The sequence below is a fragment of the Chiloscyllium punctatum genome, chromosome 31, assembly GCF_047496795.1.
Source record: "Chiloscyllium punctatum isolate Juve2018m chromosome 31, sChiPun1.3, whole genome shotgun sequence".
NCBI lineage: Eukaryota > Metazoa > Chordata > Chondrichthyes > Orectolobiformes > Hemiscylliidae > Chiloscyllium > Chiloscyllium punctatum.
In genome coordinates, this window is record NC_092769.1 from 24,275,520 (window position 1) to 24,291,183 (window position 15,664).

The following is a 15,664-nucleotide window of genomic DNA, read 5'->3' on the forward strand; positions in this document are numbered from 1 at the left end:
CAAAGTTGCAGGGGTGGGGGAGCACAACGGCATAAAACAAAGAAAAACCAACCGACTCTCCCATTATAAACACTGTCTGAATGTGCAGGGGTTCACTCCTCGCAGTGGCCCACTGCAGTTTCACCAGCAGAATCAGATTGTTGGGAGCACTTGTGTGCCCGCTGGCGCTTCTGCAAGGTGCAGAATGATGAGAACCTCCGCTTCCACTCGGGGCAGATGAACGGCCTCTCCCCAGTATGGCCCCACTTGTGCCTCAGCAGGTGGAAGGAATGGCTGAAGGCCTTCCCGCACTCTGGGCAGGGGAAGGGCCTCTCCCCCGTATGGACCCGAAGGTGGGATGCCTGGGTAAAGCCCTTCCCACACTTGAGGCAGGAGAATGGTGTCTCCCCGGTGTTGACCCACTGTTGCCTCAGCAGGGCAGAGGTATCGTTGAAGGCCTTCCCATACTTGGAGCAGCTGAAGGGCTTCTCTAATACGTGGACCCGGTGGTGGGTCAGTAGGACGCTGATGGCCTTCCCGCATTCGGGGCAGGAGAATGGCCTTTCGCCTGTATGGACCCTCTGGTGTCTCTGTAGAAAGTAGGAACTGGTGAATGTCTTCCCGCACTCAGGGCAGGAGAACAGTCTCGCCCCGGTGTTACTGCGCCCATGAGTCTCCAGGTCAGATGGGAAACGGAAGCCTTTTCCACAGTCGCCACATTTTCATGGTTTCTCCACGGGACGGGAGTCCTTGGGTTTCTCCATGACTGAAGCTTCAGCTGCACACAAACGCGTGTACAGCACCTCCCTGCCGTGAATTCCTCTTCCCAGTCTGTATAACTTTTATTGGCTCCACAATCAGAGTGCTGCAACAGTCGGGTCTCTCTTCCAGTCTCACTGATGCTGAAAACGTACTGAAAGAGGAACTAAAAAGCTTGATTACTTCTCACAGAATCATAGTCGAAAATTGTTATAGTCCCGATGGATTCAGTGACTGCCATGCATTGACTTGAAATTGAGAAGTGGAAATGCTGGAGAGTCAGAGTCAAACCACAGCAGATCCGGCAGCATCTGAGGAGCAGCAGAGCCAATGTTTCAGGCAATGCTCTTCATCTATTGATATTGAAACGTCCCTCTTCAGATCTTCAAATAATCCGTAAAAAGAGATTAGAAAAGTCATTACTGTCAGTCCAGGTTAGAAATTCCAAACAAGCAATTCTACTTTCTGCAGAACATTCTTTTCTTTTTCCACAAAATTGAAAGCACCATCCCACCCCCTCTCACCCCTCTATTCTCACTCCGCTCAAACTAATCCTCCCGACGGTACTGATTCAGGATCTTACAGAGGCCGAAAAGTGAAAACATCAAGACAGACACCTGAGAATTTTGGATACCTCCACCTGAAAGTTAGTATCTTTCACGACATCTAGGAGTGAGTAAGTCTGATTTTGGGAAGCAAAAAAAAGTGTTAATTCAGGATGAACCTACAATGCAGCTTCTTGAGAAACAACCAGACACGAAATGGTTAACATCTGGGGAGGTGGAAGTGGGGAGATGGAGGAAATGAGATATCAAGGCATTGACACCGACACCAGACAGAAACTGAACATGCAGACATGGCAAACATGACGGGCAAGCCAGAGTCACAGAGATACACAGCACAGAGACAGATCCTTCAGTCCAACTCGTCCGTGCCGACCAGATAGCCTAAATTAATCTCGTCTCATTTACCAGCACTTGGCCATATCCCCCTGAACTCTTCCTATTCATATACCCATCCTTATGCCTTTTAAATGTTATACTTGGACCTAATCCATCACTTCCTCCGGCAGATCATTCCTTACACTTGCCTCCCTCCCCTCAAACATATTATCCTCCTATTCTGGACTTCTCCCATGCCAGGGAAATGACCTTGTCTATTTACCCTATCTATGCCTCTCATGATTCTATAAACGTCTGTAAGATCACCCCTCACCCTCTGCTATACCGGGGAAAACATCTCAAGCAATGCACTGCGTTTACTTTTAGCTTCACACTCACGGAACCTTACTCCCGTGTAAAACATTGTTTCCCTCCCCCACACTGTCCATGGGAAAAGCCAAGAGTGCTGAGCTTCTGGAGTTGGGGGAATGCCACGTAGAATTCCTGCAATGTGGAAACACGCCATTTAGCCCAACAAGTCCACACCGACCATCCAAAGCGTAACCCAAGTGGACACATTCCCCTATCCCATTCCACTACACTTCCTGCATACTTTGGGCCCTTTTAGCATGGCAACTTCTCCCGAAACTGCACATCTTTAGATGTTGGGAGGAAACCAGAGCACCCGGAGGAAACCCAGCAGACATGGCATGGAGAATGTGCAAACTCCACACAGACAGTCGCCCGCAGGCTGGAATCGAATGTGGATCACTGGCGTGGAAGGCAGCAGTGCGAACCACTGATCCATCGTGCTGCCCATGTGTGCAGAAAGAGGTTGGGGCTGGGAACTTTGTTAATTGTACTACACAGTGGATTGTTGAGTAAGGTTAAATCTCACGGGATCCAGGGAGAGCTAACCAACTGGGCACAAAATTTAGAAGCGCGTTGTTGTGGATGCTGGAATCCTTCCTGAAAACAACAAATGCTGAAGATCACATTGGGTCAGGCAGCGCTGTGCTATTCTATGATTGGATAGTGTGGACGTGGAGATGATGTTTCCACTCGGAGAAGGGTTGAGGATGCCAAGTCATTGAGGGCATTTAAGACAGAGTTAAGTTCTTGATTAATAAGGGGTCAAGGGTTATGAGGAGAGGGCAGCAGAATGGGATAGAGAAACATATCAGCCATGATCGACTGGTGGGGCAGACTCGATGGGCCAACTTGCCTCATCCTGATCCTGTGTATTATGGTCTTAAAGCTGGGCAGATGACTTAAGGGGTTCTCACAAACTATTTCAGAATCCTGAAGAGGAGTTGTTGGACTCGAAACTTTAACTCTGCTTTCTCTCCACAGATGCTTCCAGTCCTGCTGAGTTTTTCCAGTGTTCTCAGTTTTTGTTTCAGATTTCCAGCATCCACAGTTCTTTGTCTTCTTTATCAAATTCATTTCTTGCCATTCCCAAGTGTCTGGAACTTCATCTCCCTGATCTACAAACTGTTCACTTACCCTAGAAATGACCACAACTTCCTTATCAAAGTAGCCCCCTTTGTTGCAAAATGATTGTCCAATTCTGTGATCAAAATTATTGCATTCGTAATTAGTTACAGCAGGGACTCTCAATATCTCAGTCCAGAACACAGCTAGATTGTTTCAGACAGTACATTTATGTGATTTGATACAATTCCCTATTACCGACTTTGCCAGCGTGTTGCTGGGAATGAAGGGTTTGAATTAAGAAGAAGCTGGGACATTTTTCCAACGGAGCCTAGCAAGTTGACAGTTAACGTTATAGAGATTGTTAAAATCAGGAGGGGTATAGATAACGTGTCATTCCCAGGAGGCTCAGAATATTTTATTGCTCCCGAAGGTGTCAAAGGGGGTCAAAGCTTCAACAGAAATCGAGCAGAGCTGAGGACAGACAACATTTAACTCTGTGGGAACAGGGAGATCAGAGGACAGAGAAATCAGGACCTGAAATCCGAGCAGACACCAGACTACCATGCTATCAGTGCTTTGATCAGCAGTGCCGACCCGCTACCTTTACTGAACTTCTCACTCGACTTGAATGCCACGTATCCCCTCGATATTCCGGATCCAATCCTTGTCATTCTGAAGCCATATCTCTGTAAGGAGTCTCAGATCATAATTATTCTCGACAATGTGTGCAGTCAATTAATTCGCTTTTGTTACAATGCAGCACACATTCACATACTGAGCTTTTAGACTTATTTTTGTGATGATTAGAATCCAGTTTTGATTGCTAGTACATTTATTCTCCTTGTCTCTTTCGATCATTCTCTGGTGTTTGGTTTCCACATCACGACATTGCTCACTGGCCTTGATTTGGATTGGCTATGCTAAATTGCCCAGTGTCCAGGAATGTGCAGGTTAGGTGGGTTGGCCATGGGAAACGCAGGGTTATCGTTTCAAAGTAATAGAAGGAGTAGGCCATTTGGCCCATCGACCCTACTCCGCCATTCATTAAAATCATGGCGGATCGATCAATCGTCTCAGCTCCTCCTTATTGCATTATCCCAACTTCCCTTAATTCCCTTACCACGCAAAAAAAACCCATCCAACAGTGTCTTAATGAAGCTGCCTCTACTGCTTCCTTGAGCACAGAATTCCATTAATTTACCATTAATCACAATGGTCCTGCCCTGAGTTGCCTCATCAAAATGCAACAGCTAATAGTTGTCTAAATTAAACTCTATCCACTACTCCTTGGCCCATCGGCTCATCTGATCACTTATAATTTGTATTAAACTTTCTTTCCTACCTTATTCCCTAAAAGCTGAAAATCTCCATACCACACTCTCACCCTCCATTCTCACGTTGTTGGATCTAATCACGGAAGTCCTCATCCTGAAGTGTTTGTTTCATGCTGATTAACAGGCCCACATTCAAGGGGGATCTAACTGAAACGTACAGAACAATGAACGGCCTGGACAGAGTGGACATTGGGTAGGTGTTTCATTGGGAGGAGAGACTAATACCCATGGGCATAGCCTAAGCATAAAGTGAGAATGGAGATTAGGAGAAATTTCTTTAGCCAGAGAGTGGTGAATCTATGGAATTCATTGTCATAGAAAGCTGTGGAGGCCAGGTCAGTGAGTATGTTTGACATTGAGATAGAGATGTACAGCACAGAAACAGACTGTTTGGTCCAACTTGTCCATGCCGACCAACCATCCCAACCCAATCTAGTCCCACCTGACAGCACACGGCCCCATATCCCTCCAAACCCTTCCTATTCATACACCTACCCAAATGCCTTTTAAATGTTGCAATCGTACTAGCCTTCACCACTTCCTCTGGCAGATCATTCAATAAACGTACCATCCTTTGCGTGAAAACGTTGCCCTTAGATTTCTTTTGTATCTTTCCCCTCTAAGCGAAACCCATGCCCTCTCGGTCTGGACTCACCCACCCTCGGAAAAGACTTTGTCTATTAATCCTATCCATGCTCCTCATGATTTTATACATGTACAGTTACAACGTTTAAAAGACATTTGGATAAGTACATGAATCCGAAAGTTTCGAAGGTTTATGGGCCAAACACTGGTAGGTGGGCCGAGTTTAGTTTGAGAACATACTCAGCATGGACTAGTTGGATGAAGGGTCTGTTCAGTGCTGTCAGACTGTGTGACTGACCTGTACTGGTCTTAAAACCATTTTCTTACCTCCCCCCATAACCATCCACTTCTTTGTTGCTCAAAACTCAGATGAACGTCGCCTTGAATATGTTCAATGACCCCACTTCTGAACTCAATTCGTCTTCGTAATATTACCTCGCTCATTGCCTGCTGCATCTGCCCGACAACTGGCATTGACTGGTGTGGAGGGACTCTGAGACCCCTCTGTACATCCATACATCATTCCTGATGAAGGGCTTGTGCCCGAAACGTTCCCTGTCCTGCTTCTCAGATGCTGCCTGACCTGTTGTGCTTTTCCAGTGCCACATTTTTCGACTTTCACCTCTAGTCCTCACTTTCTCCACATTCCAATATATAACCATTTAAACATTGGACTGCTTCTTTTAAAAAAAAACAGCAAAGGCTATAACTTCACATTGCGGCACTGCACTTGTCATGTGTTTGCCAATTGAGACACACACCTTGACCAACTTCGGGAAGAGGCAAAAGACTGAGTTCTGAACAAAAACCGTAGCACACTCAAAACGTCGTTTCTGTTTACCTTTCCACAGATGCTGCTCGACCCGTTGGCTTTCTGCAGTATTCGCTGTGTTTGTTCGACACAAATGCTGCTTTCCATTGAAGAACTTCAATCCCTGTCCTCTGGTAATTGACCCCAGGCAATGGCAATAGGGTCTTCTGATCATTAACCTGTCCATTCACACCACGTCTTCTCCCATCATTGACAAAAACCCCTGGAAATCTCCAGTTAACCTTCTTTGCTCAAAAGAGAACATTCCCAAACTTGGGAATGTCTCCACAAAATGGAAATTGCTCATCCCTGGACATGATGCAAGTGTTACAATGGGGAAGAGGTTTTGGCAAAGTATTGTCAGTTAGCAGGTGGAAAAATGTTCAGGAAGTAAAACAGAAATCCCAGTCTCCAGCTTTGTGAATCTTTAGAAACTCTTTGGGAAGTGGAATTAGAGGAGAATGAAGGATGAATTGTCTGACTGAGCAGAGATAGTCCAGACACCATCCCCTTGTTTAAGAGGCCGGGAGATTGACTCTGATATTCTCGGGACATGAACTAACCCGAGACATTGAAAGAATTCTCTGCAAATCAGGAATTCAAACCCATTCTCGGCTTGGGGACAATGAGAAAATTCGGAAAGAGGCAAAACACTGAAAGGCTCGGAGGGCGATGGCCCCGGTGTAGGAGAGCTCGTTTCTCGTGACATGGATGTGCCTGCAGATGGTGGGAGCAGACTGTCCCCATGTCTCCCTAATGAATGTCCAAGGCTTTACTATGTAAAAGTAAAACTGATCGAAGACAATGGTAATTTTGGGCGGGGCGGGTTGAATTATGAATTGAATAGTAGGTTCCTCAAAGACATTGTGCGGGCGGCGCTGGGAACTGTCTCTGTGGCGCAATTGGTCAGCGCTTTCGGCCGTTACCTGAAACGTTGGTGTCTCGCGACCACTCAGGGACTGAGTGTTTCTTGTTCTCGCTCCTACCGCTTTCTTGGCTGCGAAAGTGCACGTTTTTAATGGTTTCAGGAAAATGTTTCCCAAACAGAAATCTTTTCCACTGAGGCAGCACAAAGGGGTTTCTGAATTGATTGAATTTCTAACGTAAAGGACTGCGGATGTTGAGAATCCGAGACAGAAAGCGAAACTGCTGGAAAAACTCTGCACCATGGCGGCATGAGGTACGCACAGTGCCAGGGGCGCAATGGATAACGCATCAGACTCCACCTACCTGTTTGAAATGCAGCTCACAGCTTCTTCACACACCCCAAATAATCTTTCTCATTGTCCTGAAGCCGGCATACGGTTTGAATTACTGACCTGCAGGAACGAGACTCTTTTCACTGTCTCGCGTCAGGAAATGTCCCTGAGAACATCAGAGTCAAGTCATAGCGATGTCAGAGGAGAGGAAGCTGAAATAGCCCCACACGCTGCTCACGGGCACATTTCACTTTCCCCAACTCACCGCCCCAACCACTGCAGCTCCTGGGAGTGGAAAGGGAAAAAAACACCAAAACCCAGTCTCAGCTTTGTTACTCTTCAGGAATTAAGAAAACTGTTCATCCCTTCGGGTCTTGAATCCTGGGCAGACTGCGTTGATTTTAAATGGCTGTCCAGTCAGTGCCGATTCCTTTTGGCTAAAAAAATCTTCCTTATCTCATCCCAGAATTTCTTGCCTCAGAAAACTGTGAGGCAGAGTTCATGTATATAGTTCCCTGTATGATATTTTGTAAATAACATTCGTTTGCTGGTTGTTTGCATCGGGTATTTCAGGTTCATTAGCCGCTGTTTAAGTGTGTTGGTAGGTTTGTGGGCTACCATGATGCGGAGAGGGTTGAGTTGTCTAGACATCATTTCCCAGATGTCATTAATGTAAAGTAATGTGCTAGGGTTTCTGTAGACGTTGAGTCGACTTGTGTCAATTTGTTGATATGAAATCGGCACAGTGGGTTTATTTGGTAGGCAAAAGGGAGGACGGCAGAGGTTGGAAACCAGAGATTAGATCAGAGTGGTGAGGGAAATACACAGCAGGTCAGACAGCTTCCGAGGAGCCGGAAAATCGACGTTTCGGGCAAAAGCCCTTCATCAGGAATAGAGGCAGGACGGTTCCAGGGGTGGCGAGATAAATTGGGGGGTGCTGGGCCGAAGGTAGCAAAGAGAACAATCGGTGAATGGGGGTGGGGACGGAGGTGACAGGTCAGAGAGGAGGGTGGAGCGGATAGGTGGGAAGGGAGATGGGCAGGTAAGACAGGTCCTGAGGACAGCGCTCAGCTGGAAGGTTGGAACTGAGGTAAGGTGGGGGGGAGGGGAAATGAGGAAACTGGTGCAGTCCACATTGATGTGCTGGGGTTGAATGTATCCGAGGCAGAAGTTGGGGCGTTCTTCCTCCAGGCATCGGGTGGGGAGGGAACGGCGATGGAGGATGCCCAGGTCCTGCATGTCCCTGGCAGAGTGGGAGGGGAGGTTGAAATGTTGGGCCACAGGGCGATGGGGTTGGTTGTTGCGGGTGTCCTGGAGATGTTCCCTCAAGAGCAGTGACTTGACTCTGCGAGGAGGCTCCAGTCTCCCCAATGTAGAGGAGACCACATCGAGAGCAATGGATACAAGAAATGACATTGGTGTTAGCCTTCGAACTTCCGTTACCTGGGTTCGATTTCCGGGCAGGGAAGAAATTTTCAGCAGAGCTGTCACCCTCCGTCTATATCTCCCTGGTGGTCTAGTGGTTAGGATGCAGCGCTTTCACCGCTGCGGCCCGGGTTCAATTCCCGGTCAGGGAAGCAATTGTCAGTGTGCTTTTGGGCTACCCATTCTCCTTAAATGCGCTGAACAGTTACTTATTGGTCTTCGTCGTTACTGGTTGCTGCAGTGTGGAGTGGCGAGTTGAAATAGTGTCCTCGTTCAAATTTGTTTGTATGTGTAGGGATAATTACTTCTGTAGCTGAGTACTTGGTTCGCATGTGTTGCTTTCCTGCAGAGTCTGTTTTGAATTTACCATTGACTGTTCACTCTACTGTGACATCCAGAAATGGCACTTTGTTGTTGTTCTCCTCTTTTGTGAATTTTATGCCAGTAAGGAGATTGTTGATGGTGTTGTAGGTTTCCTCTAATTTGTTTCATTTTTTGATGACAGAAGTGTTTCATGGGTATTTCGTTGATTTGTTTGTTGGGCTTGTTACTGAATATAAAGTGGGTGGTAACCACGAGGTTGACAGTGTTATCTTTGCTGATGAAGTTGGTTCTTCAAGTAGTGTCTTCAGTTTTCTTTGGCCACGTTGATGTTAATGGATGTGAACAGGGCTGTTATGTCAAAGGACAACATTTTTCCGCCTCTTCAATCTTAGTGTCTTTGGTGTTCAGAAATTCTTAGATGGAGTAAATGGAGTGGCATGAATCTTCGACTTGGTGTTTTAGTCCTCAGAAAAGGCCGTTGACTCGTCTGTATATTGGTGTTACAGGTAGTGAGACTATGGCCTGAGGGGGACTCCTGGTTTGAAAAGGAGGAGAACAACAATAAACTGCCATTCTTAGATGTCACAGTTGAGCGAACAGTCAATGGGGAACTTCAAACTAGCATGTACAGAAAAACAACACACACAAACCAAATACCTAACCACAAAAGCAATCATCCCAACACCCAAAAAAAAGCTGCATCAGGACATTATTTTAACGAGCCACTACACACTGCAGCACAGAGAAACTACGAAGAGCACAAGAGGAATACGTATATAGTGTATTTAAGGAGAACGCGTCCCCAATAAACTCATTCCGCTGATTTCTCAGTGATGCTTCCAAGCTCACTCTCAAAAATCTGGTTTGTCCCTCCATTCTTTCCTGTTTGGTTTTTGTGCGTTTTGAAAGCTTTCGCAATCCTCTGACTGAGTATTGGAGTTGGGAAGTTATGTTGTGGCTGTACAGGACATTGGTTAGACCACTTTTGGAATATTGCGTGCAATTCTGGTCTCCCTCCTATCAGAAGGATATTGTGAAAGTTGAAAGGGGTGTGAAGCACCAATGGGCCCACAGAGGGGAAGAGGCTCTTCTGTCCCCCTGAGTGTGGGAAGGCCTTCAGTGTTTCCCCTGCCCTGCTGACGCACCAGTTGATCCACACCAGGGAAGGCTGTTCTCCGGCCCCAAGAGCGAGATGGCCTTCAGCAGTTCTTGCCACCTGCTGAGACACCGGTGGGTCCACACTGAGAGGCCGTTCTTCTGCCCCAACTGCAGGAAGGGCATTGCTCGTTCCTCCGACGTACTGGCCCATTGGTGTGTCCGCATGGGTGCGAGGTCGTTCAGTTGCCCTATGTGCAGGAAGGCCTTCAGCAATTCCTCTGTCCTGCTGAGGCACCAGTCCATCCACACCGGGGAGAAGCCGTTCTCCTGCCCCGAATGTGGGAAGGTCTTTAGCTGCTCCTCCACACTGCTGAATCACCAGCTGGACCGCACGGGGGTGTTGGGGGGGGGGGGTGGTCAGTGGCGGAGGGGGGGGAGGCCATTCTGCTGCCCTAATTGCGGGAAGGCCTTCAGCAATTCCTCTGCCCTACTGAAACACCAATGTGCCCATACCGGGGAGATGCCCTCCAGCTGGCCCGAGTGTGGGAAGAGGTTCATGTTTTCCTACAACTTGCGGAAGCACCAGCGGGGGCACCAGCGCTCCCAGTAATCAGATCCTACCAGTGATAATGCCTTCAGTCACCTCCCAGGACTGAACCTCCTGCCAGTTCAACATTGGGTGCAGTGGGAGAGTAGGTGAACTGTTTTTGTTTTCTGCTGGAATGCAAATGCCTCCCCTACACCCTTCAAAAGCAACCCCATGGTGGCTCAGGGCACCAGGAACCCAGGAATAAATTCGCCCTTGGGGCTCTGTGTGCAATTTATGGAGGGTAGGAAAATGGATCTGAATGGGTTAGTCTTCGGAAGATCAGTGCAGATCTGTTCGGCTGAATGACCTGTTTCCACATTGTGGGAGCTCTATGATCCTATGAGCTTTGCCTTCAGTGGACATTGCTGCTCATTGAGCCCGGGACTGCACATTGCCAATTAAATGATCCAGAGAAACCTAAGACCGCAAGACCATCGGAGCAGAAATTAGTCCATTTGACCTACTCTGCCATTCGTTAATAACAAAAGTATTGGATGAGATTAGCTACAGTGCGGAAACAGGCCATTCGTCCCAAAAAGTCCACACCGACCACCCGAAAGTAACCCATTCCAGACCCATTTCCCTCTGACTAATATACCTAACTCTATGGGCAATTAAGCATAGCCAATACACATGACCTGCACATCTTTGGTTTATGGAAGAAAACAGGACCACCCAGAGAAAACTCACTCAGACATTAGGAGAAAGTGCAAATTCCTCACAGACAGCCACCCAAGGCTGGAATCAAACCTGGGTCCCTGGCGCTGTGAGGCTGCAGTGGTAATCACTGAGCCACTACATATTGCAACCCGAAGTTGGCAAGCAGGAGGTTGGGAGAATACAGCAAGCCAGGCAGCACCAGGATGTGGAATAGTCAGCGTTTTGGGTATTAACCCTTCTTCAGGACTGAAACGTTGACTTCACTGTGAGAAACGATTTACAGGAATGTTGCTGGGGGTTGGAGGGTTTGAGCTACAGGGAGAGGCTGAATAGCGTGGGGCTGTTTTCACTGGAGCATCGGAGGCAGAGAAGGGACCTAATAGCGGTTATAAAATCATGAGGGGCATGGACAGTGTAATAGACAATGTCCTTTCCTTGGGGTGGGGGAGTCCAGAACTAGAGGGCATAAGTTTTGGGTAAGAGGTGAAATATATTAAAGGGACAACTTCTTCAATCAGAGGGTGGTACATATATGAAATGAGTTGCCAGAGTATATCGGTCAGGTGCTGTCAAATGGGAGTAGATTAATCTGTCAAATGGGAGTAGATTAATATAGGATATCAGGTCAGCATGGACAAGTTGGACCGATGGGTCTGTTTCCATGCTGTATGTGTCTCTGACTACTGGTCCTGATGTAAGTTTAAAACAGAAAACAAGTAACTTTGAATAGTTCAATCCTGTTGAGCTCACCTCCTGAAAAGTTTCAGATGAATCCCTCTGAGAGATACTGTTTAAACATGCTGAGTTGGACAAAGTATCCCATCAAGTTCAACACAAACCCAGAGTTGAAGAAGTCAGAAGTCAGAACACCAAGGGGACCAAAACTGATCACAATATTCCAGGTGCAACCTCATCAGCGTCCTGTATAACTACAGCATAACTTGCCAACATCTGTACTCAATTCCCTAACTGATGAAGGCCAGTGTGCTGAAACCTTTCTTCACTGCCTTGTGAACCGATGTAATCAGAGGTATAGGACCTATTTTAAACTGATCCACGATCCAGCTGCTGGGAGCACAGAAGTAGAGTAGTGCTGCATGAGTGTACTGGGTAGATAACCCAGAGGTCGATGGGTTCATTCCATGTCATGCTATTGCTCAATGTCTCGTAAACGACTTTCATATACAAAGGTTTTCTGTTCTGTATCTTGCCTTTGCATTAGCTTCCCAAAGCTCCTTCAGTGGAGGCGTGGCCGCTGGAGCCCAGGAGTTCAATAACCCCCCGGAGCTGGAGGAAGGTCCCAGCCCCAATAAGCCGGGGGTTGTGGGTAAGGCTGGAAGCTGGATTTGCTCAAGGCTTGTATTTTTAACTCACTTAAATGGTACCTACTGTATGGGGCTACAGTTTACATGAAAACTGGAGGATCATATCAGAGTGTTCATATTTAGCAGTGGTGGTTGGTAAGAAGCACTCTCTGGAGGAGCACTTTCTATGATGCTGCATTTCTTGCCCTCTGCCCTTACCCCACTTCTTATCTCCCATCTTGATTTTTTTTTTGTCAAATTTAATTTCATATTAATCAGACTTGGTGTTTATTCACTGTGTGCCATTAATTTGTTCGTCGAATATTGTAAGTCAAAATTTATGTTGTAATTTAATTTCTGATGTCAGAGTTTGACATTGAATGTGCAGGTGTGAATACCAGTAAGTAGTGAAAATAAATCAAAAACGTGTGGTTTTTAACAAAAAGAGCAGTTCACTGATATTCATGGCATCGTTTCATTTGGGTGTGATGATTTAAATCTGACCAACAAACCGTTTCATGCAGTCATCCAATTGAATAAAAAAAATCTTTAATTTAATTAAAGAAAATAACTCTGGCAGGCTAAGATTTATGCAATCTACTTATAAGATTATGTTCATTGCTCGCAATATGGTCTCATCCACATTGGGGAAACTGGACGCCAACTAGCGGAACATTTCAGGGAACAACTCTGGGACTCTAAATCTAAACGACACACCGCCCTGTGGCGGAACACTTTAACTCCCCCTCCCATTCCACCAAGGACATGCAAGTTCTGGGCCTCCTCCACAGCCACATTTTTGCTCCCCGACACGTGTAGGAAAACACCTCAACTTCTGCTTTAGGACACTCCAACCACATGGTATCCATGCAGATTTCATCAGTTTCCCTATTTTACTTCTCACATTGCGGGGAGCTGAGCATTTACCCAAACAATGGGCATACCACCTCCCTGACACAGTGTTCACGAATCAAACTGACAGGAAAGATTCACGTGTGATCGAAAGTTTTCGCAAAGAAGATTTGAGACGACCGATATCCGGAAAAAACTTCCTCCTTTCTGGATTTGAAATGGAAGAAGTTGATTATAGTGAGCCTGACGCGATTTGAATATGCAACCGTCTCATTTGGAGTCAGACGCGCTACCGTTGCACCACAAGCCCACGGACGGCTGTCAACCTCCATTCATGCTTAAGGGAAGTGATCGCACTACAATGATTTTACGTTCATGTCTGTTCTGTTTCTCCACCTTCTCTTCCAAGGGTTGGGCTTGTCTTTCGATTTGCAGAAGTTGAGATGCACTGGATGCTGTGATCCAGGGCAAACACAGGCTGGAGGACCTTCGGCTCAGAAAGATGCAGCTGGACGCCGGGCTGCAGACACGTTGGGGGAAAAGGGGAAAGTTAACTGGACACTTTATTCTGGGAGATGGTTATTCCTCGACAGACAAAGCCTTCTGACTGGGTCAGTGGACAGGGTCAGGAGGGTGTCAGCACAGGTCAGACAGATAAAGGCGATCTGAGAGAGGTCTGCACGAGCGAGGCCGGGCTGCGTGGTGGGAGTAAAAACAATGTTGGGGAGGGGGCAGCGGTGGTCAGGGAGAGAATAGTGGCAGGGATTGTCACCATTCTCTGCAGTTGGCAGTAGAAGACAAGATTGCATCAGTGTCTGACTGGCGCCAGGATTTGGGAACCGGTGTGCTCAGGGCTGGAGAAATGGAAAAGGGAAGTTGCAGCAGGCGTGGTCTAACAATGTCAGGAGGAGAGAGCCTCTGCTGAAGGCTCATGACAAATCAGAAGCTACAAAGACAAAGCAGAACTTCAAACCTCTGGGTGGCATGGTGGCTCAGTGGTTAGCACCACTGCCTCACAGTACTACGGATTGGGTTCAATTCCACGGTCATGCAGCTTTCTGTGTGGACTTTTGCATGTTCTCACCTTTGTGTCTGCGTGGGTGAACTCTGGGTGCTCCAGCTTCCTCCGACAGTCGAACCATCTGAAGCTTAAGGTGGATGGGCCATGCTGAAGTGTCCAGGGATCTGCAACCTCGGGTGGGTTAACTGCGGGGAAAGTGGGTGGGATGCTGTTTGGAAGGTCAGTCTGAATGTTATGGGCCGAATGGCCCGGAGGGATGATATGAATCTACCGTCTTAGCCATGTGTCTATTGAGAAATGATTGCCCCCAAGTCTGCTGTTAATGGAGTGGGTTCCAGTTCATGGAACACTGACACCATTCCTGGGTAAGATGGGATTCGTGCAGTCACTTCCCAAACCCACTGTCCCCATGCATTCTCTCTCTCCTCACAGTCTGCACTCACCAAATCTCTCTGCCCAGCCATTCTCTCTCTCTCCCCCTCATTTTCTGCCCCCCATTCTCTGTCCCCAAGTCTTTCTCCTCCCCTCCACTCTCTGTCCCCTGTCCATTTTCTCTCTCTCTCTCCCCTACACTTTGTTCCCCTATCCATTCTCTCTGTCTCTCTTCTCTCTCAGCCTCTGCGCCCCTTTCCATACCCCGCCATCCTTTCTCGTACCTCGAGCCCTCTTTGGTTGCTGTATCAAGCCCTTCTCGGGAAAGAGAGAGAATGGATGTTGATGAATCAACCTGGAAGACAGGGGTGCACAAGAAATGGCTGATTTTAAAATTAAGAATAGCTGAAATGATATATTCAGAAAGACTGTTAATGTCTAAAAGCATAAAGCTGCAGACACGTTGCTGAAACTTGCATTGAATTAGGCGGGTAAAGTCATACAGCACAGAAACAGACTCTGCAGTCCAGCTCACCCATGCTGATTGGATACCCTAAATTAATCTCGTGACCCATTTGCCAGTATTTGACCCATATCTCTCTCAACCCTTCCAATACATATACCCAACCAGATGCCTTTTCAATGTTATAATGGTACCAGCTTCCATCACTTCCTCTGGCAGCCCATTCCACACACGCACCACACTCTGTATGAAAAAAGTACAAATCTATGCCTTTCTCATTCCCTAGTTTTATCTGTACTGATACCTTCGGGGATCTCTGGACTTGGACAGCAAGGTTCCTTTGTTCCTCGGCACTCTGTAGGGATTTACCATTTATTGATTACTTTCCTCCATTATTACATTTCCCAGAATGCCTGGTGATTAAATTCCATCTCTCTGCCCCATTTACCAGCTGATTGGTATCAAACCGTGGCCGGACACCATCCTCCTCACTATCAATACCACCACCTTTCCAGAGTTTACTCCTAAACAGAGGGGGGAAGCACTGTGTCCAGCTAAGCAAAGGGAATTG

General features: G+C 47.1%; 1 non-coding gene across 1 annotated transcript; it reads left to right on the forward strand.

Moving 5' to 3' along the window:
* Positions 1 to 8,490: 8,490 nt before the first annotated feature.
* Positions 8,491 to 8,562, forward strand: trnae-uuc (transfer RNA glutamic acid (anticodon UUC)). Its single transcript has one exon. It is a non-coding gene; the product is annotated as a tRNA-Glu (tRNA).
* The last annotated feature ends 7,102 nt before the right edge of the window (positions 8,563 to 15,664 follow it).